The 20,123-nt window shown below is 39.2% G+C and overlaps 1 long non-coding RNA gene across 1 annotated transcript; it reads right to left on the bottom strand.

Moving 5' to 3' along the window:
* Nucleotides 1–7,581: 7,581 nt before the first annotated feature.
* On the bottom strand, nucleotides 7,582–19,851 carry LOC122993938. Its single transcript, XR_006406469.1, has 3 exons — nucleotides 19,765–19,851; nucleotides 7,816–8,157; nucleotides 7,582–7,706 (listed from the first exon to the last, which is right to left on the bottom strand). It is a non-coding gene; the product is annotated as an uncharacterized LOC122993938 (long non-coding RNA).
* Nucleotides 19,852–20,123: the final 272 nt, after the last annotated feature.

Below are 20,123 nucleotides of genomic sequence, written 5' to 3'. Positions count from 1 at the left end.
TTGGGAGTCGTGTTTCTGGCCACCTGATGAATGTAAGTCCAATATTCACATTTGTTTTAGCTCTGTTTTGCTCTTTCTGAGGAATATGTCTAGCTCTTTAGCTGCTAAATGGCTAGCTAGGTGCTAACTTTGTCTGTCAGCTGCTCAGTGCTGGACAGGTAGCGTAGCTGGTTTATCAAAGCTTTTTCGCTAAAAACAGCTGTCTGCTGTGTCTGGAAACACAACCCTGCCTCCTTGAAATTACATTTTTATATTACTAAAATGTTAACGTTATTTCTGAGGTGACTTGGGAAACGACAATGAGGAGCTGTGAGAGTTAACGAAAACAGAACAATGAGCTGAAAGATGCTGAAATGCTCTGTAGAGCTGAGGGGAACTACAGAGTCTGGTGATCATTTTCTGTGGGTACGTTAGTCACTACAAAGCAACTCTTTACAAAATTCACATGGTCATTTGATCCATTGTTAATACAAAAACGCTGATTACAGCATATTTAAAGGAAAACTGTTTTTTAAGAGCTTTAATCCTGCTCCAATCTGTGATTTAAGCTCCAGCTGCTCCTGTTGTGCAGGGTGCCAATCTAGTGACTTTCTTTATAATGAATGTTACACATGGCTCAAATAGTAGCTGCATATAATTTGTTTTATCCTGCTTTAAGTATTATTCTTCATCATCTTCTATTTCTCAAATAGCCACATTTACTGGTACTCTCATATTTTTTTTTAAGCCAGCTGCCAACTACTGTAATATGCAGCTAAAAGGGTTACCCCAGTGATTTAGCATTACACTTCCATAAAGATGGAGATTCACAAGAGACAGAATAAAATCTGTGCAGCAGAGGTTGAGATATCCTTACTTTTATTCTCAATTATTGGTCAAACTCCAGAAACACTGGATCCTACAGTTCCCAAAATGCAATGTTGAACCCTCTCTGCCTGGTAAATGCCCATGTCTGTCATGCCCCCAGTTTGTTATGTGATCAGTCTGTTAAAAAATATAAGTCTTCAAGCCTAAACCAAAAAAAAAAACTCTGATGACATCACTAGGGTTATTTTCTAAGACTTGACAAAGCTCATCCAGAACCACAAAAGACAACTGTTTTCACAGGCTGAGTAATACATTTCCTGACAAGTAAACTCATCATGTGAGGTAAAACACACAAAATATATTTGCAAACACCACTTGACCCAAGTTTGCTCTAACTGCAGGAGAAGGACTGTGATCCTCCACCACTCCCTTAGAAAAACTCAGCAGCCAAACAATGAGTCAAACATGTGAGGTAGCCCAGAGCCCAGTCGAGAAAGCCTGGCTGCGAGTTCAGTTTCAATATGGCCGACATCTGCTGCTGCAGAGACAACTGAAACAGCTCAGTTAAATCAATCCAGACTCAGAGCGGGAAACAGAGAAACAGAGAGGGGGAGAAAAAAAAGCATAGGAGTAGAGGAGAAGGGGGGGGGGTCTTTTCATCTGTGTTGCATTGGTAAATACTCCCATGTGCAATGAGAGATCCCATTGTGTAGAGCTTCTCTGAAATAAAGCAGCCTGCAGGGTCAAGGATAAATTGTCCCTGAAAAAATTCCCAGAAACCACTGGAAGGAAATAAAGGGACAATAATTGAGGGAGAAGCTGGGGCTGAAGGAACACATCTCCCACTGTCTTCATCTAGTTTTCTTTTCCTTAAGTCATTCAGCAAATTTTTTTTGTATCATTTACAAACCCAGGCTTTTATGTCCAACGTACAGTAGCTCGAAATAAACTGTTGTCCCACAGGAAGACCCAGATGTTGCAGTAACATTTGTGAGGCCACAAGCGTTTGAGCGATTACTTCCTCCAGCAGACCTACAGGTCTTCCTGCGGGTGTGAGGTGATTGACAGTACGCAGAGCCTAACGTAATGCAGCGCTGATATGAAAACACTCGGCTCAGCACAAAGGAATAATGATAAAACTGAAACACTGACAGAACCCATAAGCTGTCATGTTTTCTGTGATGGATTGTTTACCTTGGGCAATTTTCAGGAAGGCTGAGGTTGTTTTTCACGGTGGACAAGAACGAGCTGCAGCAAATGGCTTCTTCTGAGGGAAAAAAGAACAACAAAATGAAAATGGAAACTGAAGAAGAAGTGTAATTACTGGTACAAGGCATATAAAAGGTAAGATTCGCAAAAATCTGTGACACAGAACGACCCTTTTTTCTCTCTAAATCAACTTAAAAGAGGCCTAAACTGTTGCTCTGCCATGCCAGAGTCAGGATTCTTGTGGTTTTTGTGGCCACTGGCCCATCCAGCGGCCTCTGGCCTTCTCTGACAGGCCCTTGTTTGTCCTCCGTGGTGCCAGCTGCTTGGTGAACACACAGGCGGACTCAGCACCATCCTGCTCTGCACTGAGCAGGCAGAGAGAACCATAGGTCTTTAGCCGACTGAAACGGCAGTGATTTATGCAAAAAGCATGTCCATGACCCATGATGAATCTTTTTAGTGACCAGAAAACCAACTCTGTAGGAACTAAGTGTTTAAAAGAGGGCATACAAGAAAAAAATTAAATTGAAAAAGCATAACTTCTGAAAAAAATGTGATGCTTGGCCCTTTTGCGTGCTGTCGCTCCTTTGGAGAATGACTACATGCCTCCAAGAATTTGGTAACAAATTATAAAATAACGGTTTGCAGTATCCAAAACAAATGCGTGTGCTGTGTTTGTGGTTATCCAAATATGTTATGTACCGAGTTTAGTGACGATTGGATGAAATATGGAGGATAAGAAGCGAAAAAAGTAGTTTTTTTTTCATTTAAAATGTCTGAAAATCCAGGCAGACAGACTTTTGGGTGCGTTTGGGCGTGGAATATCTAAAGAATGCGTAGGGAAAAAAAATGGTGCCTTTAATAGGCTGAGGGCAACATTATAGGCACCCTGTGAACCAAGTTTGATGTCTGTAGCATTTTTGAGATAGACAAGTAAGGCCTTTCATTAGGTTTACATTTTCTATTGATTTGGAAAAAACATAGCTAGTTTTTTTAGTTTGTGCGAACACCTCTGAGCACACTGATCGCAGTGATATTGTAGGTTTTGTGTGCAAGGCTTTAATGGACTAGCACAAAATGTTCAGTGTTAACAGCTTTCAAAACATCTGTCTTGAGGTCCTAATTTCACAAATCAATACAGGTTGCAGATGTCCCAGCTTGCATTTTGATGCTGTATTAAAACATGTTAATAGCATCTGTTCAACATCAGAGCCTTTGCAGGGAAATACGGCACCAGTGGGCAACGTGTAAACAAAATATAAAAAAGAAACAGAAAGAATGAACAGTTTTGTTAAAGGGTTGTCACGAAGTCAGATAAAGCCGTTTCATCTTATTTCTTTCCAAGTGGTTTTCCCCTGGGTGTGACAGGCAGCTGCATGCATCAAAGGCTCCGCCATGAAGCTGAGGAGGAGGAACAGTAAGCTGTGAAACGCTTCCTGACCATCCAGAACATTCAGCTCACAGGTGGCAGGAAGACGACAATCAGACGTCTCACTGAGGCGAAGGAACGGCTGAAGGCACAAGGAGATGAAGTACGCTGAGGGAGCCAAAAAAATGCATCCATCAATCACCATTTAAGGTCGTGCCTTCACTTTTAAATTAATAGAAGTTTTTAGATATTGTCTTTAACCACACAAGTTGATGACATTCTTATTTATAGCTGGGATCAAGGGGATTAAAGTTTAATAAAATAAATATTCATATAAATAAATGCTGTTTTGACAGCTAGAGCCAGTAAATAAAAGCTGAAGGGTTTGCAAGCTGTAAATATCAATGAGAGGTTTTACTTTGCTGGCAAACGATATATGTTTCACATGAATGATGCATTTTATGATTATGGAAGCTGTTTGTAACATACATACATACATACAGACAGACAACAGCCTACATTGTGTCTTTAAAGCAGAAATATCAAAGCAATGTGTCCCTAAAATTTAGAAGCTGTTCTGAAGCTTTTGATTGTATCATAAAATCAGCACAGAGTTATAGATGTTCAAAATCAGTTTTTCTGAGCACTTCAAGGACTTTTGTCCAGTAGTTTAAGGGATTTTTAAACTAAAATCAAAAGTGAATTCTCTTATGATTCTTGTCTTATAATCACCAAAGCAGATTATCGTTTTAAATTAAGAATTAAACAAATGTTATAATAGAGTGGATTACCTTTTAGGACTGACGTAAACTGGCATTGAGGTAATTCAAGTATTACAATCAAATTGATGTGATTAAACTAACATTCTAGTATTTTAAAGGAACAAACAAGTCATCAGTTATAAGCTCTGTAGCTTGGAAAGAGTCGTTTCCAAGATTGAGGACTGGTAGCTGTTGCCTCACAGTGATTATTGACTGGAGGTTACAGTTTATTAACTGAACAACCACAGTAATGAACAGAGCGCTCCTCTATAGAAGCCAAAATGTGTGTAACTATTAGACAGAATTTGAGACTTTTCTCTAAATTTTGATGGCTCAGTTACTTAGAAAGGTGATCCAAAAAATATAACCAATTTGTATCGGCACATTATGATGAAATGTGAGCTATTCTTTTGGTATTTATAAGATTTTTTCCCATGCAGGCTTTTAGACTCTCCGCCTCAACCACTCCATCTGTGGACTGACAGGTGGATCTGACCTCTGCACTCCCAGTATCTCTTAATAGTCTGCAGCTAGATGGATTCATTGGATTTCCAGAGTGATGAGATCAATAGTATTGGCTCTGTACTGATGTTGGTTGTGCGGCCGGCATATTTATTTCACACCAGCAGTGCCGCAGCTGCAAAACGTGTTAATGTTTAAAATTTTACAAAAAAAGTGAATGCAGCAAGGTCACGCTCTTTTTCTAGAGGTTGCCAAAAAGTATTCTGCATTCAACCTGCCTTATTATAAGCACAGGTGGGGTGTACAGGGGGGGGGGGTGAAGGAAAGGGGATATAACAAAAAGTTAAGTGACAGCTAGAAAGAAGTTATAAAAAGATATTTAACAAAACTTGACTGTCATTGAATGCATTATTTCAAAATGCCACAAACATTGCAGAGGTTGCAATTATCTATTTTTGCATTAAAATTCAAATCTCTGTTAGCTCTGGTGGGTTTGAATCGATTCACTACTGGCTGTCCTTGCTAACCAACACTCCACCCTCCTGGCCCGCATGGTCTTCATCTGTTGCTAATATAGATGCCTTAGAGCAGAGACTAAATGTAATTTAATGGTAATTCATTACTGTTCACATCGAATGTCAAAACATGTCTGTGCAGAGAGAAAATTGTTCTTTAGGACCTCAGCTGTCGGACACAAAGGGAAGCAGGAAGCGGCAGGTACACTCATGTTTGTGTTTTTGTGCTTCTGAGTGACAGGTAAATTGCTACGGGGTCACATTTCAAAACATACCATCACACCCCTCAACATTTGATCTTCTTTCTTTCTGTGTGTGTGTGTGTATATGTGTGCGTGCCCAAGCCTGAAGACAGGAAAGCCATTAAGAGGATTTTTGATCACCGCTGATGTTATTCACAGTGCAGATTTGTTTGTTCAGGGACTTCCAGGCACACACAGATGACAGAGGTTGAGGTTAAGTCTTGCCATCACAGTTTCATTAAACGTAATTGTATAAAAATGATGTAACACTAATACAATAGACACTGACAAAAAATTATAGAGCTTTAAAACTCTTTGCCAAAGCCTCTAAAACAGTAAAAGGATGAGCGTGGGAGCCAAAGTCAGACTATCTGTGCGAGTGAAGTGGTCAGGGCACAGAGATTGATGGATTCTCAACACAACACCACTGATGTGCGCTGCAGTTTTTCCATGAGCAAAGACAGATTTGCGGTGTGTGTGTGAAACAGAATTTGTCCCAGATTTTCTCTCTTCTTCTTCCTCCTCCTCTTTTGCTCTCCTCTCTTCTCTGTGGGCTGGATAGAGGGAGCTTTGATGTGGCACTCTCTCAGTGTTGTGACCGCAGGCCCAAGAGGAACCAGATGCTCTTTGGACCGGCTTGTGGTGGAGAGGCTTATATATAAATAAAAAAAAAAAATAAAAAAAGAGAGAGAAGATGGGTGCAGAGCAAGAGGGGGGGCTGCCTCCATGCCAGTCGAGTTTACTGTAAAGTTACCCACACCAAAGCAGACAGTGGGGGGTGTCTTGGTGGTGTAATAGTTTACAGAAAACAGCAGAGATTAATATGAATCCATAGAAACAAACAATATGATGTTTTCTCATTAATGGCTTGTGTAGGTGAGCACAACAACAACTATCACTTGAGGGTTTTGAAGCAGGAAAACATCAAGTCGTCAGCATACATGGATGTTTTATGTAGCCTCCAAGAATGACGCCAGGCTGTGCTGTGATTTTGGTGTAGAGGTCACAGTCACATGATGCACGTAAGCTGAGACACTACAAAAGAAAAGGCTGCAAAAACAAAGAAGGTACTGAGCGTCATAAATACTTCCAAATGAGCCCTTTGATGATTAAAATGTATGCATTTACATAAGTAAAGTAAAAATGTAAAAAACTTCAAGACATTCATGTGTGTAGAGAAGGACTCTGATGCTCAATTGGCCCAAAAGTGTGGAAACCTGAACATTTTCGCTGTATACTGATCAACCTCCATTGAATTTAATATTGTGCCAGCGTGGAACACAGTTCTCTTAATACATCCACAGTAGGGTTTTCTAACTAGCTTTTAACAAATATCGCTTGTTGAAGATTGATTGAGACATTTTACAAGTATGCTTACAAAAGGTGACATTTCTCTCCACTTTTACGACTGGAAAAAGTCTCTTCAACAACATTTTGACCTCAGCAAAATGAGACTCATCAGCTTTTTGAGTGTAAATCACAGCTTTTACATGAGAGAAATGTATTTAGAATATAAAAGTAAAAACAAATGTTCAAATAAAATTTAACTGGATTGCAGGATTTACTGACGGTTATAGCTGTGGTTAACAAAAGATCTCAAATCAGGCATAAAGACCATGACTGACAGATATGACTTTTTCTTTCCACGAGACAAATAACTGAATTGTGAACACTTTAACGGTCTAAAACACTATAAAAACAGAAGGAACTTAGAGGAAACTCTCACCACAACAACATTTATATTCTTTATCTTTATCAGCAGTTTGGGACCAAAATTGTGAGTCAGATTCTGACAGGATGATAAACCAAAAAAGAGATATTTTGTTGAGGAAAATAGTCCCATTTGATATCTTAAATCATAATGTAATGAAAATCATGACTAAGACACACTATGACATTCATGCTTCTGTCTGAATAAATCAACCAAAGAACATCTCAATCAAACTTTTCACTGTGTATTTATGCTAAAGTGTCACAATTGACCTTTTTTTTGTTTTTGGTAAACTTACTTTCTCTTAACCAGCCTCATATAATTGTGTTTCAGTTAACTGTTTCCTACATTTCCCAGAAGGACTTGTGACGACACCCGCGGAACATGTCTGAACTTGCTCGTTTCAGCTGTGGGTTTTCTGTGTAGGTGGAGAGAGTGATGGCAGCAGTAAAAACAAGACAGTTAGACAGTTATTCTGGTCAGAAAAATGATGTTTATTCTGGTCAAAGCTGCAGCTGCAGCATGTTCTGTTGTTTGTTGTTGCTATACTGCAACAACAGTATTATACTGAGACAGCTGTCCATGGAGAAATTGGTCTCTCTGCCTCTTAAGTAACGAACTTGGTTTTATCTGAGAGTGTCATGATAAGAAAAATACACCCTTAAATAATAAAATAGACTGAAATCCACTGTACATGTACAATGATTTTTTTCCTAGTTGACTTTTCCTTTAAGGATACTTCCACAGGCTGAATATTTGCTGATACAGCGGGTTTGTACAGTGGTCCTCTGTTTGAAGGACAGTCTGTCTGACCACCAGGCCACCAACAACCACACCAGCATCAGCAGCATGACAGAACACAAGCTGAATCAAATCTGTCTCCTCCATCGACTCTCCATAACCGCTGGTACTGTACCATTACACAAACCTCATAATAGTTTTGATTTATGACCCTCATGTGACACTGTAGAGTTTGGCAGGAAGCCTACACAGCTCCATCTTCGGCTCCAACCACAAAAACATAAAGGCGTACATTAAGAATTTCCCCTCAGGTCACCGGTCACCAGGGACATTAATGTTTCTGTGAAGAAAAAAAGACATGAAAGGTTGAGACAGTGAGATTAATCTGACCTCCTCAAAATTATGCTGTCCCATCTCGTCTGTTCGGGGAGGAAGGACAGATTATGGCGAACAGAGTCAGTCTTTCCATCCGCTCTCTCTCTCCCTCCACTTCTTCATACCCCCCCTCTCTCTCTGTGAGGCAGACTTGACATGAAGTGTTTGTCCTATATGTCAGATAACTGTTTATGCAGTAAACCAAAGCAGGGCGATACAATGGCTGCGTAATGGATGCTAGATGCTAAAAACAGTGGAATGATAGACCTGTTTTGATTGGAGGGCAATTGAACCCAGCAGATCATAAACAAAACCAACTAAGAGCTGATTTTGTTTATTAAATACAAATACAGAGAGACGTTTTGTGAGCGATCGTCTTTGAGCTTGCTGCCGTGGAATTTCGAGAGGTTTTAAATGAACTGCAGGATCAGAACGTCTTTAATCGTCAAGTACAATAAATATACCAGTGTTTGCTTTGTTGACATTGGAGCAGTAAATGTATTGACAACTTAGAGAAACCACACTGACTTGCTGGTACGAGGACAACATTACATCACTTGAGGGCAACACGAGCCTACAGTTAATTTGCTCTGGTCTGAATCAGTTGATGAGTTGGTCAATTTGTATCTCGTTGGTTTGGTTTCTTTTCACACAGAAAAAATTTTAGAGAACCAAAAAGCCACTTAAGAACATTCACTACCATCATTGGTCTGAATTTGGAGCAGTAATGTGAACACCAGAGAAAGGTCTGGCCAAATGCAATGTTCTTCGCAAGCCCCCAGGAACTGCGCTGGGCTGGGAAGGCAATTTGACATAGCGGCCAAACCGTGTAATTACAACTTCTGGGTCGGTCACATGATGCATACTGGCCCAGAAAGCATTTTTTACCATACACAATCACTGGAAAAAGGAGCAGCTGTAAAATAGCGAATAATAGTATCACAAACTCTGCGAAATGACTCGTTTTACTATCAATATTTGATCCATTCGGGCCAATAACATTTGGAAAGTCTAGAGGAGCCACACAATTAAATTTTATCCCCATTCAATTGAACAAGGAGCCAACTGGAAGTCTGCCGGCTCGGCCAGAGGAAGTCTCGGACACACATGTTCTGAACCGTTTCAGCTGGAGAAGGACTGTAGTGCACATGCTCTATGGGTCATGGCATGGCAGACTTTTTTTGGCTTCATGTGCAACTTGAATAGGAATGAATGGTCAACATTTTTGAACACGGTACTCAGTTCTCATGGAGCCGTAGCGAAGGTTCAGTCGAGAAGACAAAGTATTTTATTTCTCATACCATCATGCCTTTCACATCTCTCACGCATGCTCACCCATAATTTTCTTTGCTGTCATTATTTGGGGCTGTCAACTGAGCTATCAGCTGTTCACATCAGCTGGTCACGTCTATCCAATAACACGGCGACACACCTCCATTGTCAGTCTATCGTCATGTGGCTGTCTTCTTACATATGTTTGTCTCCCTCTCTGCCTTAGTGTCTGGAGTCCATGGGAGGATTTATCTCGCTGCTGCTCGGGACTGATGTCCATTGATTACAAAACGTCCCTGTCGAGTCTAAGCGCCAAAGACTTTTGACAAGACTTATTACTATCCCCTGTACAATAAACACTTTACTTCATTCACTTGTCCCTCCTGATCGAACTCAATACATCCATTGTTCTTTGTTGTTAGTCTAAATCAGACCTTGATTCACTCTCTGGCTAGTTTTTAGCTGTTTAGCGCGAACTTGCAGAGTTCAACCGCACCCTCAAAGTGTCTTGATACTGTAGTTTTGGTTTGCATCCCAGTACAATTGCTGTGTTCAGACAGACGAATTGCACCAAAGGGAAAAATGAACAACAGTCCGATTCAACCGGACTAAACAGTTAACTCAAGTTTTTGAGTTAGCCTGTTAATTCTCCACGACCACGAATGCCACGTCCATGAGTGAATGAAAAAATAGATTCTTACTTTTATTCAGAATTTGACTGTTTGTCTTGGTTCTTTAATATTGCAGGTAGCAAATATTTCCCTATAGAGAATGCTTCTTTATATGATTTACTGTACCTCATCCAATAAAATGTTTTCTGCCACAAACAAATCGTCTGCAACCAAACTTACAAAGTGTTGGTTTAAGAGTTTTAAAATGTATTTTTTTCCAGTGACCATTGAGGCAGACGAAAGTCACTGAAAAACTCCCAAAACTATGCCAGTGGTTTATTTTATGTGGAAAAGTGGTGCCAGTTTAAGGATCCTCTTCGCTTTCCCTCTTAAAGATCAAAGGATCTCAGCTAATCTATTTGACTGAGCCCTGTTGTCTCCACGACAACAAGATCACAGACAGGAAGCCTGTCCTTCCTCCATGGGTCCTTGTCATCAACAATGCAACCACTCAGCAGTGTCTGACTCTCCTATAAGTCACTGTGTGTGTGTGTGTGTGTGTGCATGCATGCCTGTTTGCATTTGTGTGTAATTCAACTCTGCAAAGCACATAGCATTTCTCATGTTTCCCCATTGTGTGTGTGTGTGTGTGTTTATACATGTGCATGACGGGCATGTTTGTAGAAATATTTTAGCTTTTGAGCGATTTTCAATCCTCAGGTGTGTGTGTGATGTAACTGAGAGAGTGTTGAGTTCTGCTTCAGTGACCCAGAAAACATCTTTAAATGTCACGTTCTTAGGTCACTGTGAAGCCACCCGTGTTTGCTCAACACATGATCTGAAACTAGACTAAGCTTCCTCCCTTTGATACAGAGAAGGAAGGAAGCTTTTACCACTTTATCAAACAGACCTTCCTTTGCATGTTATGTCTATGATGAGATTCTTGTATAAAACTTTCTACCAGTTATAGTTTATACACACTCTGAGTGCATTTATAGCTTTTAAATCATAAAAACAAAAATTGCACCAATCTAAAGGTTTAAGTATGCTTTAAACTAAGTTTTCTGTGCAAAACGTTGTCTAAATGCAAAAAGATTTTGCAGCTGTTCTGAATAGCCACACTTGCAAAAATAAAAGGTGTGATTAATTGTACAAATGGGTATAATAGTGCAAACTTTTGTGCAGTTTCTCCTTGAAGGTATTCATGGCTTTGCAAAACCAAATTAAACGATAAAAGGTAAAGTTGGTGACTGCCTGTCAGAACGACACAAAGGGTTTTCAGATCTGTCGTCTGCATCAGCAGGGTGACATTATTTGTTTGTGCCTCCCAAAACTGTAAAAAAAAAAAAAATCACTTCTGCAGAAATAAAACCATTTTCTGCTCTTACACAGCTACATGGAAAAAGGTTTGGTTAAGTTCAGGCATAAGTTGGGGTATTGATAAAAATAAAATGCGACTAAGTGCAAACAGAAACAGACTTAGCAAATAAATCATGATGTACATGAAGCGTGACTTAACCGTCACTCAAACTTCCATTGAAGATGCAAAAACGTCTGTGTGGACCAGTGAGACTGTAACATTCCTCAAACTGATACATTAATCAACCATAAATTACTTATTTCCATTGTGTTTGCCACATGGTTTTCCATGAATTGAAGTCTGACTGGTGCTCTTTTATTTACGATTACTTATATCATCACGTTATTCTTATTCTTTTAATGGCACCAGGCCGGAGAATTAGTGCCATCGACTACTAATCTTGATGAGCCCAACTCATGGAGTGGATGGAAACACATTAATTTGCACCTTCTAATGCCAATTTTCTGGAAATCAGGTTAAAATTTGCGCTACATTTGGATGAAAACATGGCTACTTGACAATCTCTTCTTCTGAAACCAGATAACCAGATAGTCATTAAATAGATTCCAAAGTAAACTGGATGGAAAGCCTTACTGGTAATTTCCTCAAAAGTTTCCAAAGATCTAACTTTATTTTCTCAGGGTACATCTCCAGCCAAATATCACAAACAAATTCCCTTCCTCAACTCTTATGTTTCCCTTAAGGCAAACAATTCCCAGTGAAGCTGTGAGTATAATGTGCAGATCATCACCTCACTCTGCTCCTGGCCATCGCCTTATGAGAACAGTGTGTATGTGTGTCACAGGCTTTTTGTCATCTTCAGAGTCTTTCAAGCTGAATGTGAAACAATATGATTTGGATGCCCGTAGGCCTTTACGAACTTGGGGAATGTGGAATCTGTGTCCTATTAAAAATCTGTTATAATCTTATGATTGAAAGATGGAATGAGGCTGTGAAAGCGAGGGGGGTCAGCTGTAGCACATTACAACTTAAAGCCAGACAGATTTGGCTCTTCTGGGTTTAAGAAATAGATTCCATGGTTTCCAACTAACTGGATTTTTTCCCTCTTCACTCCATCTTGTTTGCATAACATCAAGGGCTGGCTAAATTGAAAAGATAATCCCCATTCTTTTATGAATTACTGTGGGGTATGTGGTGCTTTGTGCATTGAACAGTGAATGCGAAGCAGAAGCAGTGGGTGTATGTAGAGGACATAAAATATGAGCCCCATTTGTAAACCGAATCAAACGGCATTCACAAGTACTTTTATGGCTTGTTGTTAGAGCTTATTTAGGCACAAGGTGGTTTTTATTTGCCCTCAAGTACATAAATGTTTAGTGGTACCACTTAAAGTCATACTTTACAAAAGGTTTATAGGTTTGTAAGCATATTCTTAGTAAATCGTTTAGTAATGCTGTATAGATCAGTAATAAGCCATTAATAAGAACAATTCAGCATTTCACTAGTGAAAAATCCAGTTGGCTTGTGAAGCATAATTAGCACTGTCTTTAATTAATATTGATCCATATTAGGAAGTGAGAAAAACATGACCTTTTATTATTGACTTACTGAGATTTATAACAACACATTTGATTGCAACGTGACAAACTTATGACCCTTCAGTGACGGCATACTGATCATGACGTATAATAAACTGTCATGATGAATTAGCTAAAGAGCTAAGGGGGGAGCGGGTGTTCTCAGCAGAAAAACAAAAGCACTGCTTGTTTGTTTGAACACGTAAAACAACCTGTGCTTTTTTTAAACTTTTTCCTAACAAGCAACGTCTTGTGGTTGTGTGAATAATAACTGATGTGTTCAAGCAAAGATGTAAGTAACAGCTTTTCGGCAGAAGGCCGACAACAGAAGACGATATGACCTCTTGGAAGGAGGTCAGGCGTACAAAGTGTTTGACTTTGACACCACAGTTGTAGTTGGCATCCTGTCTCTTACCATGAGTCAATGTTGGCATTTATGTTTTTATTATGGAGACAGTAGAGAGATGACAGAAAACGAAGGGAAAGAGAAATGGGAGATGACATGCAACAATTTCACACTGCTGGAATAAAACCGCTGATGTTGCGGTTAAGTGGCACATGTCTTAACCAGTAGGCTACTTGGAAGAAATGTTGGTTTCTTTTAACCGTGACCACAATCTTTCCCAAACTTTTAGATAGTTTTAGGGCATTTTCAAACATGTAGTTTACTTGGTCTGAATCAGTGGATTTGTTGGTTAAATTTGTGCATTTTCCCCTTTGTTCGGTTTGTTTTCACACACAGAAAAATCCAAGCGAACCACAATGAATTACTACAAACCGTGTGAGAACATTCTCTCCTCTCATTGGTCAGATGGAGTGTCTGCAGCGGTGGGAGCAAGAACACAGGAAGAAAGTCCCAAATAAGGTCCTCTGTCCAAATGCAACGCTCTTTGTTGCACTAGTCCAGGTCAGACCTTAGTTCAGTCTCTGGCTAGCTGCTAGCAAATGTTGAGTTTGTTCATCCACACCTCAGTATGCTAAGTGCACCTGGCTTCAGGTACCGTTTAGCTCAAACTTGCAGAATATGCCTAGTGGATGGGTTGGATAACACAAAAAAACTGCTCTAGAGTTCGTTTGGGACCAGACCGAGACTGAGCATGATTGCTGTGTTCAGATTTGCCCAAACAAAACGCACTAATGAACTAATGAACCAGAGTCTGATTCAACTGGACTAAACAGCCCTGAAAACACCATCAGTTGCTTAAAATTTACTAACAGGCGGCAGATCAGAAAACACTCATGAATCCTTTTTGTGACAGTTTTGCAAGGCACTGATGAACAATCCTTACAATAGGGGCAGTGGATCTTAAAATGCTCACATGGGTTATATGGAAGGCAGTGACAAACTACCTGTTTCCTTGTTAGTAAGCACCAAGCCACCACAAGCATCCTATCAGGGCTCCCTTACTTTGCTGGCTCGGCAAAACATCTAACCACAATCTACAAACACCTTAAGATCTCTGTTGGTACACCCTGAAAACATGACGCCCCTGGAAGACCGAAGTGGAGCATAACACATGTAACAGCTGTTGAAAACATTACATCAGTGAAATAGCAAGAAACCTGGACGAGAGACTGAAAAAAGACTGGATACAGACAACATCAGCTTACTGTAAAAACCAGATCAAAACCGGTCACAGCATCAGCTATCAAGTGGTCAAATGAATCGACCAGGAGTCTCTTATACAATAACCACTGATGTGGTTGTGAGATGTGGTTGAATGCTCCAAAAGCTAGTAAGTAGACTTTTGAGTTTGGTGTGTGAGGACGAGTTGAGAGAGGAATATACTTCAACCAAAGCACATTTTCACCTCCTGGCAAATATAAAGTATGCTCTATTATAAATTGGTACTAGTTTAGACAAACGTGAGTATGTAGACCAAGCCATAATGGTCATCTTAACTGATTGTCCGACTCTTGGTTACAACTATCATTTGCTTTCTTTGGAAATGAAAACACATCTGTGAAACACGGTTTAACTCTTGGCTGGAAGAATTCAATTTCTACTGTGAAACATTTTGCGGTTTAATGCAGTGACCTAACATGTCCGCCCCGTCACAAAGTCCAGATGTGATTCCTTCACCGCCATTTTAAATGAAATATTGAGTAAAGTCTGAATGCGGTTTAAGAAGATATTGATTAAGTAAAGTGTCTCAGAGCTTTAGATTCAAGTTTATTAATGACAAGGCCGAAGTGTTTTACGACTCTTTCAGCCATTAAAAACCTGCAGAGGATTTGTCACAGAGCCTGAAACCGTCTCATTCCCCACCTCCTCTCCAGACCGCACTGTTTCAAACACTTCATTACTGATGAGTTGCGAGGCAATGGATTTTCAAACATTTCACTGACTCCATCTCTTGGCAGGGCCATTTTGTCTGGTTCCTCTAGCAGGTTGGAAACAGATGGGAGGAGGAACGTGTCAGACAATATCTAAACTATCTTCAGACACTTGCCTCATAATCTGTCAAAGTGCCTGCTATTTGCATTCTGAATAACAATCTTAATGGTGCAGTTATATTCTAAAATACTGCTGTTAATATTTATCTTTTAACTGTTGATGTAATCAGTTTTATTTTTTACTGTTATTATAGGCCTCACTTCTAAAAATGATAAAATCTAAATTTTTGAAGGAAAATTTTTGTTGTTTTTCAGCTTTAAAATAACTAAGCGGATTCAGATTAATGCCTTTTCATCTCTATTAACCCACATTATGATTACTGTAAAGCAAAAACAATCCTCTCTGAATTTTTCTATTCACCGCTATTTATAGAGGGCTTACCAAAAGTAGTGGGCAGCGGCAGAAAATTCCTTTTTGGCTGCTCTGAATGGATGCAGTCATATTTTCATCAGGAGAACTTTTATGGAGAACTGGCGTTATTATTTTCATGTGGCTTTCCATCGTTATCCCCAGCTTCTCTACCCTTATAAGCTCATCCAGTACCATGCAGATAAAAACATAACACGTAGTATGTTTTTCTTTTTCTTTTTGTTGTTGTTGTGGAGAAGCAAGAGAAGGAACACATTTATCCAATTCTGTGACACATATGTTAGCAGATTTAACAAAGTAGTTCATCATTTATTTAAACATTTGGTTTCCATTTTATAAATGCATATCAGATTTATGTAAGGGACAAATCAGTCCCCAAGTTCTGTGAACAGTGACTGTTTCTTTGAGCCAAGGATCTTTTTTTTGCATGCACACTTTATGAATTAAGAATGAAATGCAATATCTGCTCCAAACAGTGTATATTTTCCTGTATTTTTACTTGCAGGGATATAGTCTAACAACTTGATGCATGCTCATACTGTTGTAGACTCACATTTATGACCGTGACAGATATAACACTGGTAAATTTCAGGCAGAGTTTAAACTGTATGTATGTGCTCTTGGAAAAATTGCTTTCAAAAGTCCAAAGTTTTCAAAAGTTTAGTGAACTTAACCCTATAATATAGATTACATATTTAGGTGTTATGTGAAGCTGCTCCTCTCTATAGCAGGATTACTTAATGACACTGGAGAAGCCATTTCCTCCAGTGCATCACATTAAAAACCAGCAAAACCATCAGGTAAATGTTAGCGGAAACAGGCGTAAATGGTTGTGACTGGTTATCAGAGTTGAAGATAAACAGAGTACGCCCTCATCCTTTAAGTACCGCCTGCCTGTATCTACTTAGGTGTGATGTACAGCTTTAGTTTTGCAGAGAGGAAATGTATATCTCTCACTTTAGATCAAAGGCGCACGATCACAACCGAAGACAAAATGTTTGTCTCTGCCTCAGTATCACTCAACAAGGCTTTGTGCCACAACCTGCTGCTCTCATTCACATGTTTAAATAAAGAAATTAAACATTTTTGGGCTGATGCTGCAGGGGCTAGCAGGATGTGATGGCCTTTGGTTTTTATGTTTCAAGCCTGTAAAACGCTTATTCATATTAAGATAGGACTTTATTGATCTCCAGAGGGGAAATTCGCATGTTATGTTAACATATATCTTGACATTTATATAGGTTATAAAGATTTTATGATGGCGTCAGGTTCCCGAAGCTTTTGTTTGCTTAAAGTACGAACTCCTCGGTGCTTTTTAAGTCTGATCAGAACCCATAGTCATGCTGGTTTTTATTGTTTTATCTGATCAGGTTCTTTTTGTCACCTGGGATGCAAAGACAATATAATTAATAAACCATAATACATTTAATTCCACTTTTCATTCATAGTGCAACTCAAATGACTGCTCTGTTTTCATCCATTAAATATTTCATAATCATTTTCTGAACCAAAGAAGTAATTATTATTTGATTATAGTAAAACTATTGTTTTTTTGCAACTGACTGTGTTTCAATGAAAAAAAACCCCCCAAAACCCAAAAGTCAATTAAATATTTTAACTGTTTAAAAATGTGCTTTTAAAAACTTTTTAAAAAGTACATTTTCCTTCACTGAGAATCTTGCCTTTGATCTTCTTTTTGCAAACAATACTGAAAACAGTTAAAGGATTGTAAAGCAATGTTAAATCATGCAGTATTGACTGGTGAACGCACTGATGCTGATTTCTATAAAGGCCTAGTGTGCATGTTTAGAGGTGGTGAGGTTTGTGTTTAGGGCCAAATCAGATACTGAGCGACAGAGTAATCTGTATGAGCTCAAAGGCAAACTCTCAGCATTCCTTATTCTGGGACAGACCACCCAAAAAGACCCCCACACCTCCCTCCCATCTCACCCACCCCTCCCCTCTGTCTCGGGTTACAAGGCATCGCTGGTCTCTAAAAGAAAATGTCACAAAAAAGGAACTTGAACTTCAAAAGGAATCTAATCTGAAGTAGCCTGAGTTAATCGTGTGCATCTGTTCCACAGCTCTGAGGCTTCTGACCCGCAAGAGTCTCGCTCTGCCAGCTACCTCACCATGCAGTGAGCACCGAACAGTTATCCAAAAACTGTTAAAATTATTACTACTCAGTGTTTGGACGACAACACTCTGGTAAATTTTGTTGACAAAGCCACATGGAAGGAGAGACTGTCATTTAGAGGTTGTGGAAGCTGATGTTCCTTCCAAAGAGTCTGATTTTATGAGAATTTTATCAAGCTAATGTTGTGACCTCAGTGGAGCGTTTCAGTTTAGCCCAGATGTACAAATTCATTTCCAATCATCAGTTTTAAAAGGAGGAAAATCAAACTGCAGGGCCATCAAGAAATATATCATTTGTTATTTTGTCAAAGATAAACGGCCCTAGTCCTTAAAAATTGCTTCAATTATTTAAATATGTTGCAATTTTCTAATTTTCCAAGCTTGTCGTGTTTCAAATTGTAGCCCTCTCACTTTCACACAACCAGAAATTATTCTTAAACTCCAAACTAAAGCAGTTTTAAGTAGTTTTTCTGCCATGTGGGTCGGCCTAACAAGCTCTATCCACAACACAGAAATATTATCAACTCATAGAGTTTATACGATGATGAAGTTAGTGAACAATGACTTATTTTAACATCCAGCAGACACGAAGCAACACTAGCATTCATTTGGATTTATGTTTCTGGTCACCCAACAAATATTTATAATCCTTTTAGCTCTGGTCTGGTTTCCACCCGCTCCTGAGAGAAATATATAGGTCTTTAGCTGCAAAAATACTTCACTATGTTCACCAAACCAAAACAAAGAGCTAATAGACACTAAAATACTCTGTAGAGCTGAAGGGAACTCAGGTAACAATTCTCTGTAAATTCAGCGATAAGAGCAACCAATTTATGTGTTAATAGCTTTTTACAAAGTTTGAGGAAAGCTACATTTAATATTCCATTTTCCACCTCAGCTCTCCAACAAGTTCATACTACAAAGTCAAAATTGTAGGTGACAAGACCAATTAATTTGTTCAGACACAACCACACACGCAAACAATTTCAGGCCTGAAATGCCTTAATTCCTAATCTTGTGTAATATCTTGTGAAACTAAAAAAAGAGAAACACTCAGAAGTTTGCATAAAGCCAGGCCATAAACAGTCCTTTCGGCTGCCAAATGTTGCAAATCTGGGTCAGTGTCAAAGAGCGATGAGATTTGTACTGACACTGCTTCTCTTCCGGCAGATGCTAAACAAGCGAGCCCAGATGTTTCCACACAGTACTGGACAGGTAGACTGCTTTTACAAAATGCTGCTGCACTAAAGGACTTTCAGAACAAAACATACAATGCCGGTTCATGACTACAGACAAGCAGTAAAACATGAAAGTCCATGTTTGACCTTGGAAATAGTGTTGTGACAAAACAATCCCAACTAAAAGTCCAGTTACTGTTACTTTCTATGGAGTTTTCAACTGAATCACACTGTCTTCATCCCTGGAGTTTTCTAAGCAAGCTTCAGGACTTTTCTCCCCCCACTGATGGAGACAGAGTGATATGGATGAAGCTCTGGAAAAAACTAGTAAGCGGACCTTGAGTTGAGACAGTTTTGTCTAACTACTGATTCCAAGATCAAGAGTGAACTCTCATACTTATTCTTAAAGCCAATACGGATGAGAAGTCCAAAAACACGACATGAAAAAACTGGACAAATCCCCATTAAAACACATTAAATCAGCACCGATAAAAATACCTGCTGCTAATCCATCAGCCCTGCCTCCATTTTCTTGTTATTTTTGACGCATTTATCTTCAAAACAGCTGAACACAGACAGTGATAAGATATTTCTTTGGCACCCACAATACACTTTGACTGCACAGTGTTTCATTTTTTCGAAATGTCAGCAGCAAACAACAAACAAACAGCATCAAAAGACTCAACATTTGACATTAAACACTCTGCAACTGTTCAAGGAGAAGTCAACGTAGGAGAACCAGAAGTTACTGTAACGTGATGGAGTCACAAGTTGTGTTTTGAGTTCCTGGTGGGCATGACTCAATTAGAGAAACTCTGACCAACACCTGTAGGCTACAGTTTAATGGAACCAGTTTGGGGAAAATGCATTCTGGGAAATGTAGGATACTCTTCAACTCAAACAGAAATGAATTTAACCACAGTGGGTTACTTTAGTTTAACAAAATGTGTTTTAGTCATAATTTTAGTCTTTTAGCTTTGACAAAAAATTGTAGATAATTGAACTAATTGTATTACTATTATCATAATACTCTCTATGTTAACAAGATTTTTGGCCACACTAAGATTTT

Source organism: Thunnus albacares, chromosome 12 (genome assembly GCF_914725855.1).
Source record: "Thunnus albacares chromosome 12, fThuAlb1.1, whole genome shotgun sequence".
NCBI lineage: Eukaryota > Metazoa > Chordata > Actinopteri > Scombriformes > Scombridae > Thunnus > Thunnus albacares.
This window is presented reverse-complemented; position numbering and strand designations above follow the sequence as displayed.